This window comes from Panthera onca, chromosome A2 (genome assembly GCF_046562875.1).
Source record: "Panthera onca isolate mPanOnc1 chromosome A2, mPanOnc1 haplotype 2, whole genome shotgun sequence".
NCBI lineage: Eukaryota > Metazoa > Chordata > Mammalia > Carnivora > Felidae > Panthera > Panthera onca.
In genome coordinates, this window is record NC_138340.1 from 126103144 (window position 1) to 126119770 (window position 16627).

The 16627-nt window shown below is 35.1% G+C and overlaps 1 protein-coding gene and 1 pseudogene across 5 annotated transcripts in view; one reads left to right on the forward strand and one right to left on the reverse strand.

Annotated features, from left to right (window-relative positions):
- The window catches only part of SEPTIN7 (septin 7), a 118727-nt gene that overhangs the window by 50363 nt on the left and 51737 nt on the right, over positions 1-16627 (forward strand). The window lies entirely within an intron of this gene.
- On the reverse strand, positions 15815-16413 carry LOC132679382 (peptidyl-prolyl cis-trans isomerase A pseudogene; annotated as a pseudogene).

Below are 16627 nucleotides of genomic sequence, written 5' to 3' on the forward strand. Positions count from 1 at the left end.
AGATATTTCATGAATGTCTTATTCTTAGGCTTTAAGTGGAATATTCTGGAATGATAATGGAATATGCATGGCTTTCATGGGCTAGACTTCAAAGAGGACAGAGGTTACTTTAACCTGTGTCTGATGTTAAAGTATGGGTACAATATTACAAACTCTAGTTAGTTATTCTTATTTTAGAATTTTCTTAAAGTATTTAACATCTTTAATGGTAAGTATTGCAGTATTTTGTTTTAACAAGGACAGAAAAAAATTTAAATCCAGTTACTTGTTTTTAAAGTTCAGTAAAATGAGGGAAAGATAATGACTTTGTTCCAGAACATATATAGTGCATTTCAAAGTCAAACAAATATAAAATAGTTGTTAATTTGGATCACTTAACAGATCTAAGATATTAGTTATAAATAAATAAAAAATGTTAACACATTTTATACATCTAAAGAAAAAATATAAAATATGAAGAAATATAAAATGTTGCAGATAGGCATTCTGTTTATATTTTATTGAATAATTTGCTTTTTAAACTAGGATATAGAATTTTGAATTGTGTTATTCTTAAATGTTTCCTAAATAATACAATGATAAATTTGATTGAGGTCGTTTCCACTAATTCTATGTTAGAGTGAGTTGATGGGACGAATTATAGCTCTCTATTATTTTGCATTGGTGATACTACTGCTTTCCGTTTAGTAAAGCACAATGAGCAAGATTTGATTAGAATTTTTTTGTTTTTTTTTTTAAGATTTTATTTTTAAATAATCTCTATACCAGCGGGGGGCTAGGACCCACAACCCCAAAATCAAGAGTCATGCGCTTCACCAACTGAGCCAGCCAGGTGCCCCAAGGATTGATTGTAGTTCTAAGTCACCCTTGAGAATATTTGGACAAGGCTGTTATAATTTGTCTTGTGATTATAGGATATCTGACATTTTGGCATGGAAGTAAATATTGCTGTACTAAATGTAAGTAGGAATTAATAATTTAATGTCCAAACTCAGACATCGCTTCACTACATTCAACATCCCTTTTTATTTATTTTGATGCTAGGACCCTGTAGAGTCCTTTTGTTGCCAACCTTACCCTTGTACTCCATTCTCATATGTATCACATGTCTATTCCTCCTCAAAAAAGAAACTTTCTATATTTTCTAAAAATTGTAAATTCTAAAGACATTTAATAAGAAAGTGAAGTTCCTTTTTCTTTCTCCTTTGGTACTATTCCCTTTTCTAGTGACATGATTCAGTTGTTACAGGTCTTCTGGCATTTTTCTATAATTTCATGTATGTCAGTGATTCTCATGTAGATTTTTTTTGTATAAATGATACCATACTATATGTGCTGTTCTGTGAATGTTTTTTCCCAGTCACTTAATACATACATCTATGTCAGTACATAAGGAGCTACCTCATTCTTTGGAATTAAGTGGTATTGTATTCCATGGTATGTATTTGTCAGAAAAGCTATACTGGTTTACAGTTTCACCAAGAGCTACTCTGAAGGTTAATCTGTTTTCTTCAGGCATATTTAAGCACAAGTTTTTCTCTGAACACCACTTTAGTCATAGCTCTTAGGTTTTCATATGTAGTACTCATTTTGGTTTTTCAGATAAGAGAAGTTGAGGAAAGATAGTATGTTGTATCTATATGGGCAGGCGGATTGTGTTATTCTTTTGTTGTTAATATCTATTAACAGAATTGTAGTCAGAGAATATGATGTAGATTTCTGTATTTTTCAGTATTGATTGATTTTCTTTGTAGCCAAATATATGATCAGATTGTGTCAGTAATCTGTTGGTAACTGGAAAATATGTTCATTCTCTGGGTAGGAATTTTATATTTATTTTTGAGAATCAAGCGTATTAATTCAGATCATTTCCATTTTTTAAACCACTTGGTTTGTTGGTATCTGAGTGGTCTATTAGTCTTTCACTGTGGAAGTTCTGTTAACTCGTTGTTTCTAAGTTATGCCTTATGCATTTTTAAAAGTTTTGTTGCTATTTTTATTCTTGTCCTCATATGAAACTTTCAAATAAATCAAAGTTTGTAAATGAGAGATACAGTTAGTACAATCTAAGGAAACACAGCAAAAACTTAACACTGAATTCCCAGTTGTCTCCTTGGATTAATATATGATAATATATATTTTGGTGACATGTTATTTGTTGCATTAATATTCATAAAATGTATTTTTTAATATTGTCTAGTTTGTGTTTTCTTTGTCTTACTGAAATGAGACTTTTAGGTTTTCGTTTATATTTGCTTATCTTGTTAATATTGTTATTTGGATTAAATTTGACTATAAATCATGGAACTTTAAAATACCAGTGTATGAACAAGATGGAAATTTTTTCTGCCTCTATTTTAAAATCCAGAGTTGAATAGACTGAAGTGATAGCTCCGCTTTAAGTTCTCAGTTCCTAGGTTCTTCCTTGTTTGTTGCTTCGCTGGCATGTTCTCTCTTCCCAAGATACTTCATTAGTCTAAGGTGGTTAATTCAGTTCTGAGCGTCTTTACATGTCAGCTAGGAGGGACAAGTGAAGAACAAGAGGAGTGCACTACCCATAGAGAACATTCCAAGAAGCTACTACCTACCACATGACTCAGACTCTGGAGCCATGTTCAAAACTGTCTCAAATTCAAATTCTCCTCACTTTAGGGAAAATATTACTTGTATGTAAATTTGTATCTATTTTTCTAAAGTCATCCATGCCTTTTTAAGATTTATACCCATCTTTTAAAGTTGGCTTTTAAAACCCTTAAGATGTAATTTGAAGCTGTTAAGTGACTTTTAATTCTTCTAATTCTGTATTCTTGTAAAATCTTTGACTTTTAATTTGAGACGGGTCTTAAATTCAGAATGTCCTTATCTTAATTCATCCTGTTTCTTCTCACATTTTCCTGTATTTTCAATCTCATTAAATGATATCAGAGAAAAAGTACTTTTTATTGAGTACTTACTGTGTACACTGGTACAACTGTGCTTAGGTTTCACACGTCTTACCTAGTTTATTTCTCACAGTTCATGTATTAAGTTGAGATGAGAGAAAATAATTCAAATATCTTGCTCGCTCACTGTAATCATGCTATAAAGGTAAGGTTCTCATCCGGAAAGCCTGAAATTAAATGCTGCACTAATAACCACTATAATATGCTTTTGCTAGTTGTCCAAAATTCTGAAAGTTATCTTAAGAGTTTTCCTTCTCACTTTTCCCTTCCCTCCTCTTAAATCCCCCCCCCCCCCCTTTTATTTAAGCCTTCCTCTCTCAGTATGCAGGCCAGTGGTTCTCTACCACTGGCAGCAAAGCAGAATCACTTGTGGCTCCCAAGCCTTAGCCCTGGAGACTGATTTAGTGGCTGTAGGGCTGAAGCCCAAACAGGTGTTTTACCCAGATAAAGTGCATTGACTCAAACTTCTGTTTTCTATGAGTTCTTCTGTTTCTGTACCTTTATTTTGCTAGGTTTTATTTATCCTTCAAGATCCAGCTTTGTTGTCACCTCTTTCTGGAAACCTTCTTTAACTCTCATCGGATTTAGAAGTCACTCTTCTGTGTTTTCTACCATCCTAAACGTACCTAAATATAGAGCTCATAGTGTTTACTTACTTGTTTGTCTTCCCTGCTAGTCTGTAAGTTCAATGAGATTTGGAGTTCTGTCTTATTTTGCCCTTTTAATCCCTTGTGCCTGGTACATAGTAGGTGATTAATAATATTTATAGAATTGTATTTCATGCAAAGCAGTATGTAATATTTCACATTGCTCTCTGAGGATATTATATATTCAGAATTTGACATTGTTTTCAGTTTTCAATATGATCTTAAAGTCTATCAGGGCAAGTAAAAGAAAAATTATTATTAGAAGAAATCATTGTTAGTCAAATGGTTATGGATTTCTTGTCTACATGGGACCCTACTTGTGAATTATTGATTGTGACCTTGTGCATGATGAGGATGTTTAAACATCTGAGAGCAAAATGGTAACATACCTCATTTTTAGGTGACTCAAATTTAACTTGTTAGAATTTTGTTTCTCTGTAATTTTACCTATTTTACAGTATGCTTTTTGGTTATTCACAATGAGGAAAAAATACATGTTTGTTTTAGAAAGATTTGAAAGTAGAAAATACTGGTATGAGGGAAAGAAAGCCTGGGTCCACAACGCACAACACATGTCTGAGGTTCTCTTCTAGATCACCAGTGAGAGCATTGCCTCCTTTCTTTACGAAGTTGTAGGGATTAAGGCCTCCATACCTAACATTTAGTCTTCCCTTTTCACAGTATTGGGTTCTCTCCTGTATTCCCCTTTAGGTTCTCATACCTCTCTCAGCTACCCCACCAGCCTTTCCACTCCTTCATCTGGTTCTCTCATTCTCTGTTGAACGCATTACCTAATACCGAATTCTTTAAAAAAATTTTTTAATGTTCGTTTATTTTTGAGAGAGAGCATGAACAGGAGAGGGGCAGAGAGAGAGGGAGACACAGAATTGGAAACAGGCTCCAGGCTCTGAGCTGTCAGCACAGAGCCCGATTGCGGGGCTTGAACTCACGAACCGTGAGATCATGACCTGAGCTGAATTTGGACACTTACCGACTGAGCCACCCAGGCGCCTCTCTAGGAATAAACTTAACCAAAGAGGTGAAAAACCTGTACTCTGGAAACTCAAACACTGATGAAAGAAATTTAAGACATCGCAAAGAAATTGAAAGATATTCCATGCTCATGAGCTGGTAGAACAAATATTGCTAAAATTTCTATACTGCCCAAAACAATATACAGATTTAATGCAGTCCTTATCAGAATATCAGCATTTTTTATAGAATTAGAACAAAAAAATCCTAAAATTTGTATGAAATCCCGTAAGACCTTGAATAGCGAAAGCAGTCTTGAAAAAGAAAAAAAACTGGAGGTATCACAATTCCAGATTTCAAGCTCTATTTCAAAGTGGTAGTAATGAAAACAGAATGGTACTATAATAAAAAAGACACATAGATCAGTGAAATAGAACAGAAAATCCAGGAATAAACCTCCAATTATTTGGTTAATTAATCTTTGACAGTGGAGGAATCAGTATACAATGGGAAAAAGTCTTTTCAATAAATGATGTTGGGAAAACTGGACAGCTAGATGGCAAAAGAATGAAACTGGACTACTTTCTTTCAGCATATACAAAAATATACTCAAAATGGATTAAAGACCTAAACGTGAGACCTGAAACCATAAAAATCCTTGAAGGGATCATGGGCAGTAATCTCTTACATCGGTTGTAGCAATATTTTTCTAGACGTGTCTCCTGAAGCAAGGGAAACAAAAACAAAAATAAACTATATGAAAATAAAAAGTTCCTGTAGAGTGAAGGAAATAGTCAACAAAATTAAAAGGCAGCCTGCTGCATGGGAGAAGATATTTGCAAATGACATATTCAGTAAAGGGTTAGTATCCAAAATATATAAAGAACTAATAGAACTCAATACCCAAAAAAGTAATGTGATTAAAAATGAGCAGAAGACATGAACAGACATTTCTCCAAAGAGGACATCCACATGGCCAGTAGACACATGAAAAGATGCTCAGCATCATCATCAGGGAAATACAAATCAAAGCCACAATGAGATATCACCACACTTGTCAGAATGGCTAAAATCAGAAACACAGGAAACAACAACTGTTGGTGAGGATGTGGAGAAAAAGGAATCCTCATGCGCTGTTGGTGGGAATGCACACTGGTGATGCCACTGTGGAAGACGGTGTGGAGGTTCCTCAGAAAGTTAAAAATAGGACTACCCTACAGTCCAGTAATTGTACATTGGGTATTTACCTAAAAAATATGAAAACACAAATTCAAAGAGATATGTGCACCCCTACATTTATAGCAGCGTTACTTACAATTGCCATGGATTGTAGATGAATGGATAAAGAAGTGTGTTGTGTATGTATGCGCACACACACACATCTTTATCTGTATATGTAAATATATATGTGTGTGTGTGTATATATATGTATATATATGTATATGTGTGTATATATATACACACATATACATATATGTATATACATATATATAGATATATGTATATATCTATACACACACACACATATACACAGCACACTTCTTTATCCATGTGTGTCACACACACTCTGGAATAAAAAAGAATGAAACCTTGACATTTGCAACAACATGGCTAAAACTAGAACGTATAATGCTAAGTGAAATAAGTCAGGTAAAGACAAATACCATATGGTCTTATTTACATGTGGAATTTAAGAAGCAAAACAAATGAGCAAAGGTAAAAAAAAAAGATAAATCAAGAAATAGACTATTAACTGTAAAGAACAAACTTATGATTACCAGAGGAGAGGCGGATGAGGGGATGGGGGAAATAAGGGATGTGGCTTAAAGAGTACACTTATCATGATGAAAAAATGAAATGATTTAGAAAAGAAAAAAAGATGCTGAAAAAATAAATAGGACAGGAAATATACATTTTGACTATGAGAGTTGTTCCTTTTTAGAAATGTCGATGAGGGAAATGTGTATGTCAGAATTGAAGAAATTGAGCAGTTTTTTAAAAATAATTTTTTTTAGAACAGCTTGGAAACAAGTCTAAACAACTTAGAAGCAACTACAAGCATAAATGTGGAGATGAGAGCTAGAGAAACACCAGTTATATCTGAACAGTGTTGAACTGGATTCTGAAAATCTTTTTCTTGACCAAGTGATACTCTATATTATTTGTTTACTCTGTAACTCTTGGTAAAGTTTCCTGAAATGTTTACCTGTCTTTTGATATTATAACCAGCCTTCAGGGATACGACATAAGAATTGAATCTATAAGGTTTAATTTCAATATGAGTTGTCTAGGAATGGATGGAAGTTACCTCCTGCCCGATAATTGACCAAAGCTAAGTTTTAGTTTTAGGGTATACAAGCTACGACTACTTCATGTAGTCAGTGATGAGAGTTTTCAATGAAGATAGAGAAAAAAATTCACTGGGGGAAAAATCATAAGTGAAAGTATAGTTAGGTATTTTCTGATTTTTTTTTGGTGAGTATAAAAAAAACAGACAATATGTTGAAGTTTTATAATAGTGTAAGATACATACTATTTAGAATTAAGGGAGCAATCTTGATCATTGTTCCCAAAACGAGAATTGCTCAAAAAACAAAAAGCAACTAGTCTTGCCCTTTAATAGGAAAATTGTGAGCCTAACTTCTCTAGAATCAAATACATACTCAACCTTATTATGTATTTTCATTATATATTTTATTTACCGACTATGAAATAACTTCCTGTGAGCATTTGTTGAAGGGTTGAAGGCAAGCCTGTAAATATAAGAGATATGAATTTAATTACTGTATCATTCAAGTTTTTTCCTTGTGATGGTAAAAGAGGAAAGAAACTTATGGGTATTAAATCAACTATGACCATATAATTACCAAATATGAAATTTACACCCACCTTCTTAAACTTAGCTGAGGAAATTGATCAAATTCCTTTCCAAGGAAATTATGGTAATAAAGATCCACGTGGGAAGTAAGCAGCCTAAAATAGAAATGTTAACAATTATAGAAACTTAAAAGTTGGTTTCACTTGGTATTAATGAAACAATTTCAAATTTGATTTTTTTGGTGTGTGATCATATATTTTAAAGTAGCCATTTCTGAGGGAATTAGTTTTATTGACAAATCATGTTTGTGAAGAAGAGGAATAAAACCTCGATTTGGACTTTGATGGGAAGTTTTCTGAATTTAAAACCTGAGTATTACTGTATGAAAAAATGTATACTAGATGCTGATTTGTATTTCTTTTAATCCTTACTCTCAATAAGTAGTATTCTCTTCATTTGGCTGATAAGCATACTGAGCCAAGAGATTGCCTACAGGGGTAAATGTTGCATGCACATCCGTTAAGTGGAAAATTTAGGATTTTTTTTAACCTGTATATTTCTAAAGTTTTTTGAAGTTTATCTTAATTTAAACCCTGGGAAACTTCTGTACCTTAATCACTAGGTAAAAATGTTTGGAATTAAAACCACTTTTCTGTGAATATCTGTTTGTAGATAGATTTCTTTTCCCAGATACTTAAGCCAGCTTTATTACTGTGGGGAAACTTGGAAGAAAGGTTGGGTGAACTTTAGTCTAAGTCATCATACCTAAATGTTTCATTATCTTAGGCAAGTCACTTAATATCTCTGAGGTCTTTTTCCTCAATGGTAAATAACTATCTCAAAAAGTTGTTTGGCAAGTACAATAAAGAAGACTGCCTTAAGGAAAGATAATTAAACTGAATGGGGGAAATTGAGATATATTAACTCATTTACTATAGATTAAAAAGAAAAACCCACCCCATTTTTTTCTGAGGGTCAGAGGACTTATTCTTACTCTTTCGTAGGCTTTCATATTTTTACATTTCTAGGTACTGGACACAACAATATTGCCAGAATCTTTGATGCCCTGCATTTGAGAATGCTGTTTCTTCTTTATGTTTATCCTACATTCTTTCTCTTTTTCTAAAACATGTCCCCCAATTTTTTTTTCAATCATCTTTATAACTCTTTTCATCTGTGTTCATAATTTAAATTTAGTGCACTCAAAGGATCCTCATACACAGTATCATGCAATTCTTCATGAATCTTAGGAGTTTTCTTCAGCTTTAACTGGTACAACTTTTTGGAGAAAGTATCCTGTTTATCAAAATTGAAAATATACATATTCTTTGAATCCAAAATCTAATTTCTGGGAGTTTATGTGACAAATAGAAATAGCAGTATACAAAGATATAATTTGCAAGTTAACAGTACTTAAAGATATATATAGATACTTATTTTTATAGCATTATTTATAGGAACAAAAAAAAATGATCTTGCATGTGCATTAAAAGGAAGGGATGAATAAATTATGGCTATAGTGTGGAGTATTGGACACTTACTAAGTTAAGGTAGCTCAACATGTTTTGATTGAAAAGGATGGCCATGATATGTTACATTTTTAAAAAGGAAATTACAGGGGCGCCTGGGTGGCTCAGTCAGTTAAGCATTAGACTTCAGCTTGGGTCATGATCTCAGAGCTCGTGAGTGAGCCCCGCGTCGGGCTCTGTTCTGAAAGCTCAGAACCTGGAGCCTGCTTCAGATTCTGTGTTTGTCTCTGTCTAGCCCCCACCCCCCCCACTCTCGCTCTGTCTCTGTCTCCTTCAAAAATAAACAAACATTAAAAAAAATTTTTTTAAAGGAAATTACAGTATAATATGCATGTAATGAGTTAATTTTTATCTGTGTATTTAACCCATTCATATATATACATTCATGTTTACCCATGTGAAAGAGAAACACATTGAACTGATAACAGGTTATTTTGAGAATTGCAGGAATTATTTGGAAGATATTTAAGGAAAAACTACATTTACTTTTTATTGTTGAATTTATACAAACATTAGGAGCATTTAAAATGTAATAGTTGAGGTGCGCCTGGGTGGCTCAGTCGGTTAAGCGTCCAACTTCAGCTCAGGTCATGATCTCACAGTCCGTGAGTTCAAGCCCTGCGTCAGGCTATGTGCTGACAGCTCAGAGCCTGGAGCCTGCTTCAGATTCTGTGTCTCCCTCATTCTCTGCCCCTTCCCTGCTCATGCTCTCTCTCTCTGTCTCAAAAATAAATAAAAACATTAAAAAAAATTTTTTTTAATGTAATAGTTGAGGGGCGCCTGGGTAACTCAGTAGGTTAAGCGTCCGACTTCGGCTCAGGTCATGATCTCACAGGTCTTGAGTTCGAGCCCTGTGTTGGGCTCTGGCCTGGAGCCTGCTTCAGATTGTGTGTCTCCGCCTCTCTCTGCCCCTTCCCCACTTGACTCTCTCTCTCTATCAAAAATAAATATTAAAATGTAATAGTTGAACTATAAAATAGGTTAAAAAGTATATATACACATATGTGTATACCTAACACATACATATATGTACACATGCATGTATTACTCTTAATATTAAAACTCGAAACATGGAAGTGGGACTTCAACAATCATTAACTCATGCCATTGGCCCCATGCTACTGTTAGTGGCATTAAGTTCTTTCACACTGTTGTGCAGCTATCACCAACCACTGTTGATCTCTAGAACTTTTTCATCAGCCCAAACTGAAACTCCACATGCATTAAATAATAACTCTTCATTCTTCCTAGTCCCCACTAACCACTATTCTACTTTCTGTCTCTATGAATTTGACTGTTCTAGGTACCTCATGTAAGTGGAGTCATACAATAGTTATCCATTTGTGTCTCACCGATTTCTCTTACTATGATGTGTTCAATGTTTATCCGTGTTGTAGTATATATCAGAATTTCATTCCTTTTTTTTTTTTTAATTTTTTTTCAACGTTTTTTATTTATTTTTGGGACAGAGAGAGACAGAGCATGAACGGGGGAGGGGCAGAGAGAGAGGGAGACACAGAATCGGAAACAGGCTCCAGGCTCCGAGCCATCAGCCCAGAGCCTGACGCGGGGCTCGAACTCACGGACCGCGAGATCGTGACCTGGCTGAAGTCGGACGCTTAACCGACTGCGCCACCCAGGCGCCCCTGAATTTCATTCCTTTTTAAGGGCAAATAATATTTCATTGTATACATATATATACTTTGTTTATCCACTTATCCATTGATGGACATTTGGGTTTCCACTTTTTGATTATTGTGAATAATTAACGGTGCACATTGGTGTACAAATGTTCAGTTCTCTGCTTTCAGTTATTCTGGATATATAATAGAATTGTTGGGTCATATATGGTAATCATATGTTTAAATTTTTGATGGATTATCATACCATTTTCCACATTGGCTGTGCCATTTAACATTCTCACCAGAATGCCTTAGGGCTTCAATTTGTACATCCTCACTAATACTTTTTTTCTGTTTTTTTGTGTTGTTTTTGTTTTTGTTAATAGCCATTGTAACGGATGTGAAATGATACTATTGTGGTTTTGATTTCCATTTCCCTGATGACTAGTAATGTTGAGCATCTCTTAATGTGTTTATTGGCCTTTAGTATATTGTCTTTGGAGAAATGTCTAGTCAAGACCTTTGCCCATTTTAAAATTGGATTTTTTTTGTATTTGAATTGTAGGAGTTTTATGTACTGTGAATATTAATCCCTTATCACACTTATGATATGCAAATATCTCCTATGGCTTATCTGATAGTTCCCTTTGATGCACAGAGGTTTAAATTTTGATGGTCAGTTTGTTTTTCTTTTGTTGCATGTCTTGATTCAAGGAAAAGTTCAAAAAATCATTGCCAAATCCAATGTCTTGTGTGTTTGTCCAGCTTTGGTATCAGGGTAATGCTGGCCAAATAGAATGAGTTTGTAAATGTTCTCTCTTCAGTTTTTTGGGAGATTGTGAGGACGATTGGTGTTACTTCTGATATAAATGTGTTGTAGGGTTCACTAATGATGCCATTTGGTGTAAGGGCTTTTCTTTTTGAGGGAGGTTTTTGATTACTGATTCAGTTTACTGGTTATAGGTCTGTTCAGATTTTCTGTTTCTTTATGAGTTAGTCTTGGTTGTATATTTCTAATCTGTGCATTTCATCTAGGTTATCTAGTTTTTTGGCAGACAGTTGTTCATAGTTTTCTTTTTTTTTTTTTTAATTTTTTTTAATGTTTATTTTTGTGAGAGAGAAAGACAGAGCCTGAGCAGAGGAGGGGCACAGAGAGAGGGAGACACAGAATGGTAAGCAGACTCCAGGCTCTGAGCTGTCAGCACAGAGCCCAATGCGGGGCTCAAACCTACGAACCATGAGATCATGACCTGAGCCGAAATCAGACGCTCAACCGACTGAGCCACCCAGGCACCCCATAGTATTCTTATAATCCTTTTTATTTTGTAAACCACACTTCCTTTTCTGATTTTGGTAACTTGCGTTGTCTTTCATTTATTTTCAATCAGTCCAGCTAAAGCTTTGTTAATTTTGTTGATCTTCACCAAGAACCAACTTTTGGGTTTGTTGAGTTTTCTCTGTATTTCTATTATTTATTTGATTTGATTTATTTGACTGTTAATTTCAAATCTATTTTTGTGTGTTTACAGTTATAAATTCTCCTTAGCACTGATTTTTTCTGTATCCCTTAAGTTTTGGTATGTTGTTTTCATTTTCTTTTGTTTCATAGTATTTTCTAATTTCCCTTGTGATTTCTATTATCCATTAGTTTGAGTGTTGTTTAATTTTCACCTATTTGTTAATTTTTCCATTTTCCTTCTGTTTGTGACTTCTAGTTTCATTCCATTGTGATGGGCAAAGATACTTTGAGTGCAGTCTTTTTAAATGTATTAAGACTTGTTTGGTTTTATGTTCAGTCTTGGAACATGTTTCATGTGCACTTGAGGAAAATGTGTGTTCTGATGTTGGGTGTGATGTTTTGTCTATTTTTCAGGTCCATTTGTTTTATAGTGTTGCTCAAATGCTCTGTTTATTTATCTTCTGTCTGGTCCTTCTTTTTTTTTTTTTTTTTTTTTTTCCCTTTGTGTTTATTTTTGAGAGAGAGAGAGACAGAGGAGGAGGGGAAGGACAGAGAGAGGGAGACACAGAATCCGAAGCAGGTTCCAGGCTCCGAGCTGTCAGCACAGAGCCTGACATGGGGCTCGAACCCATGAACTGTGAGATCATAAGCTGAGCCAAAGTTGGACCCTTAACTGTCTGAGCCACCCAGGCACCCCTGTCTGGTCCTTCTATCCATTACTGAAAGTGAAGTATTGAAGTCTCCAACTAGTATTGTAAACTATTTTCCCTTTCAATTTTGTCAGTGTTTGCTTCATATATTTTGGTGTTTGGTGTATATATGTTTATAATTCTAATGTTGACTTTGTGAGTTTACCTTTTTATCAATGTATAATATCCTTTCTTTTTGTAACATTTTTTGACTTAAGTCTGTTTTGTCTGATATGAGTATAGTCACCTCACTTTTTGGTTACTGCTTACACAGAATATATTTATTAAACTTTTACTTTCACCTGTGCATGTGTGTATCTTACAGGTAGCATATTGTTCAATCATGTTTTTTAAGCAATTTTGGCAGTATGCCTTTGGAGAGTTTAATCCACTTGTTAAGTAACTACTGATAATGAAGAACTGAACTTTTGTCATTTTATTGTTTTTTTCCTGTCTTACAGCTTTCGTATATTCATTTCCTCATTTACTACCTTCTTTTGTGTTCAGTGGATTTTTTTGTAGTGCCACATAAATTCTTTCTCATTTCCTTTTTTTTTTTTTTTTTTTTGTATATTCTATAGATATTTCCCTTGTGGCTATAGAGATTATATATAGCATCCTGTTATAATAATTTAATTTGAATTTATACCAACTTAATTTTATTTGTATACTTAAACTACTCATAGATAACCCTTCTCTCACTCTTTATTATTGATGTCACAAACTATGTCTTTAAACGTTGTGTACTCATTACCATAGATTTACAATTATTTTTTATTCATTTGTCTTTTAAATTTTACATAAAATGAAATGGAATTACAAACCAAAATTACGATTAATACTGGTTTGTATATTTGATCATGCATTTACCTTTACTGGAGATTTTTATATCTTCATTTGGCTCTGAGTTACTGTCTAGGGTCCTTTCCTTTTTACCTGAAGGACTCCCTTCTGCATTTCTTGTAGAGCGTGAAATTAATGAATTTCCTCAGTTTTTGTTTATCTGGGAATATTTTAATTTCTACTTCGGTTTCTTTTTTTTTTTTTTTTTTTAACCTTTATTATTGAGAGACAGAGAGACACAGAACGTGAGCAGGGGAGGGGGAGACATAGAATCCGAAGCAGGCTCCAGGCTCTGAGCTGTCAGCACAGAGCCTGACGCCGGGCTTGAACTCACAAACTGCGAGATCATGACCTAAGCTGAAGTTGGTTGCTCAACCAACTGAGCCACCCAGGCGCGCCCCTCTTCAGTTTCTAAGCACAGTTTTGCCAGATACAGAATTCTCAATTGACAGTTGTATTATCACACTGCCATCAGGCCTTCAAGTTTTCTACTGAGAAATTGGCTAAAATCTTACTGGGGATTCCTTCTATGTGTTATGTTGCTTCTGTCTTGCTGTTTTTAGGATTCTCTGTCCTTGGCTTTCATCAGTTTGTCTCAGCGTTGGTCATCATGTGTTTATCCTGCTATGAGTTTGTTGAGATTCTTGGATTTGTAGTTTTATGCCTTTCATCAAATTTGGAAAAATTTTTGTTTTTTTTCCCCCTCCATTATCTCTGATCTTTTCTCATTCTTTCTTTTTTTAATGTTTATTTTTGAGAGAAAGAGAGAGCATAAGCAGGGGAGGGTCAGAGAGAGAGGTGGGGGAGGGAGGATCCGAAGCAGGCTCTGCACTGATAGATCCTGATGCAGAGTTCAAACTCAAGAACTGTGAGATCATGACCTCAGCTGAAGTCAGATGCTTAACCAAGAGAGCCACCCTGGCACCCCTCGTTCTTCTTCCTGAAACTCCCATGACTGGTCCATAGATCTTGTCCCATGAATCCTTTAAGCTGTGTTTACTTCTTTTTTCTTTCTTTTCCTTAGACTCAGTCATTTTATTTGTCCTGTCTTCAAGTTTTCAGATTCTTTCTTCAGCCTGCTTAATTCTGGTATTGAACCTCATTAGTGAATTTCTCAATTCAATTATTGTATTTTTCAGCTCCAGAATTTTTGTTCGGTTCCTTTTTACAATTTCTTGATTTGTAAAGTCCTTGTCTAGGTAAAGCCAATATTTGTGCTGCTTCAGGCATGGTTCCTGGGAATGTGTTTTGTTCCTTTCTCTGGGCTTTGTTTTTTCTTCTTCTTTGCATGCCTTGTGATTTTTGTTGTTGAAAATGTGCATTTGGAGAAACAGTCACCTTCCCAGTCTTTGCAGACTGGCTATATGTCAGGGCATTCATCTGATGATTAGCTGGGCATGTTCTGAGCCTAGAGATCAGCTTTCACTTAAAGTTTGGCCTGGACCTATTTGTGGTTTCTCAATTCCCTCTGTGTACATGGCTGCTTTTAATTTCTGAATTGTCCAAAGTGTCTCACTCTAGCAGATCCTCAGGGCCTTAAGTAGTCTATCTGTACACCCATAATTTTCTGCTCTAGGTACCCATGGGTTTGTAGTCCCCTTTCAACTTTCAGCATTGGAGTCCAGTGCTTCTTCCACCTAAAATTGCAATTAGATGAGACAGGGACCAGACCCTCTGGCAGACCCTGGAGAGGTTAGAATGTTTTAAGTAAAGTTGGTTCTATGCCTTCTGGTTTGAGGGAAGGATGTCGAACTGTGCTGCTATCTCCTTGAGACCCAGACGTACCATATAGAGAAAAAAGCAAGAACAGATGAAAGTGACATGAACTTTACTATTCATGGCATTGTATCGACTGGGCATTTATTTGCTTGGTTGCCGTAAATCTTTGACTTTTTCCAGAGCTCCTGTAGGATTAATTAATCCAGTTTCTGTGAGGGTTTGGAACTTCTTAGTCGTTTTGCTGATGCCAGTCAAGAATGCTTTTTAAATTATAAAAGTAAAATAAAGTTAGTGAAGGAAATTTAAAGCACAGAGAAATGTAGAAAGCTAAGAAAAAAATCTTAACTGCAACCACTATTAACATTTCGATGTGTTGCCTTTCAGGCTTTTTTCCCCCTTCATCTTTACTTTCATTTTGTCCTACTTCCTCTTGTTCCTCTACCCCTTACCACCAAATAAATTAAATAAATAAATAAATAAATAAAGTCTAAACATAGTTTTAGTACAGTGTTAATTTTTTAATATAGTGTACTTTTACATTTAACATCCCAAAACATTTATACAAGTACTCATTTCTCATTTATGCTTCTAAATAAGAAAAGTGTTTTATATATATATATATGTATATATATTCTTAATAAAACATAAGTTTATTAGATTTGTCCATAGTCAGCAGTGGTGATCTTGCTGGTCTTATCATTCGTGGACCCAAAGGGTTTCATGGCTTCCACAACATTCATATCCTCTTTCACCTTGCCAAAGGCTTGCCATCCAACCACTTGCCATCCAACATGCTTGCCATCCAACCACTCAGTATTGGCAGTGCAGATGAAAAACTGGGAAGTGTTTGCGTTGGGTCTAGCACTTGCCATGGATAAGATGCCAGGACCCATGTGCTTCAAGGTGAAATTTTCATCATCAAATTTCTCCCCCTAGATGGACTTGCCACCAGTGCCATTATGGCATAGAAAGTCACCATCCTGGCACATACATCCTAGAATAATCCTGTGAAAGCAGGGACCTTTATAACCAAATCCTTTCTCTCCAGTGCTCAGAGCATGTAAGTTCTCTGCTGTCTTTGGTACTTTATCTGCAAACAGCTCGAAAGAGATGGCAGCCCAAGGGTTCGCTGTCCATCGCAATGTCAGAGAACACAGTGGGGTTGACCATCGCTGGGCAATTCAGGTAGCTCTAGGGCAGCAGTGTCTACAAGGCCTAGATATTTCCAATTTTCCTCATGTGCTTGGGGTTTATTCGAGTCCTTACTCCTTTATTCAGTATATGAGTTAAGAAAGAAGCGGTTATGAAGAACCTACAATTTTTTTTCCTTTGTCTTAGAAATTTCTGCAATTTTTACATCTAGAAAAAAATGACATCCCTTCATTCA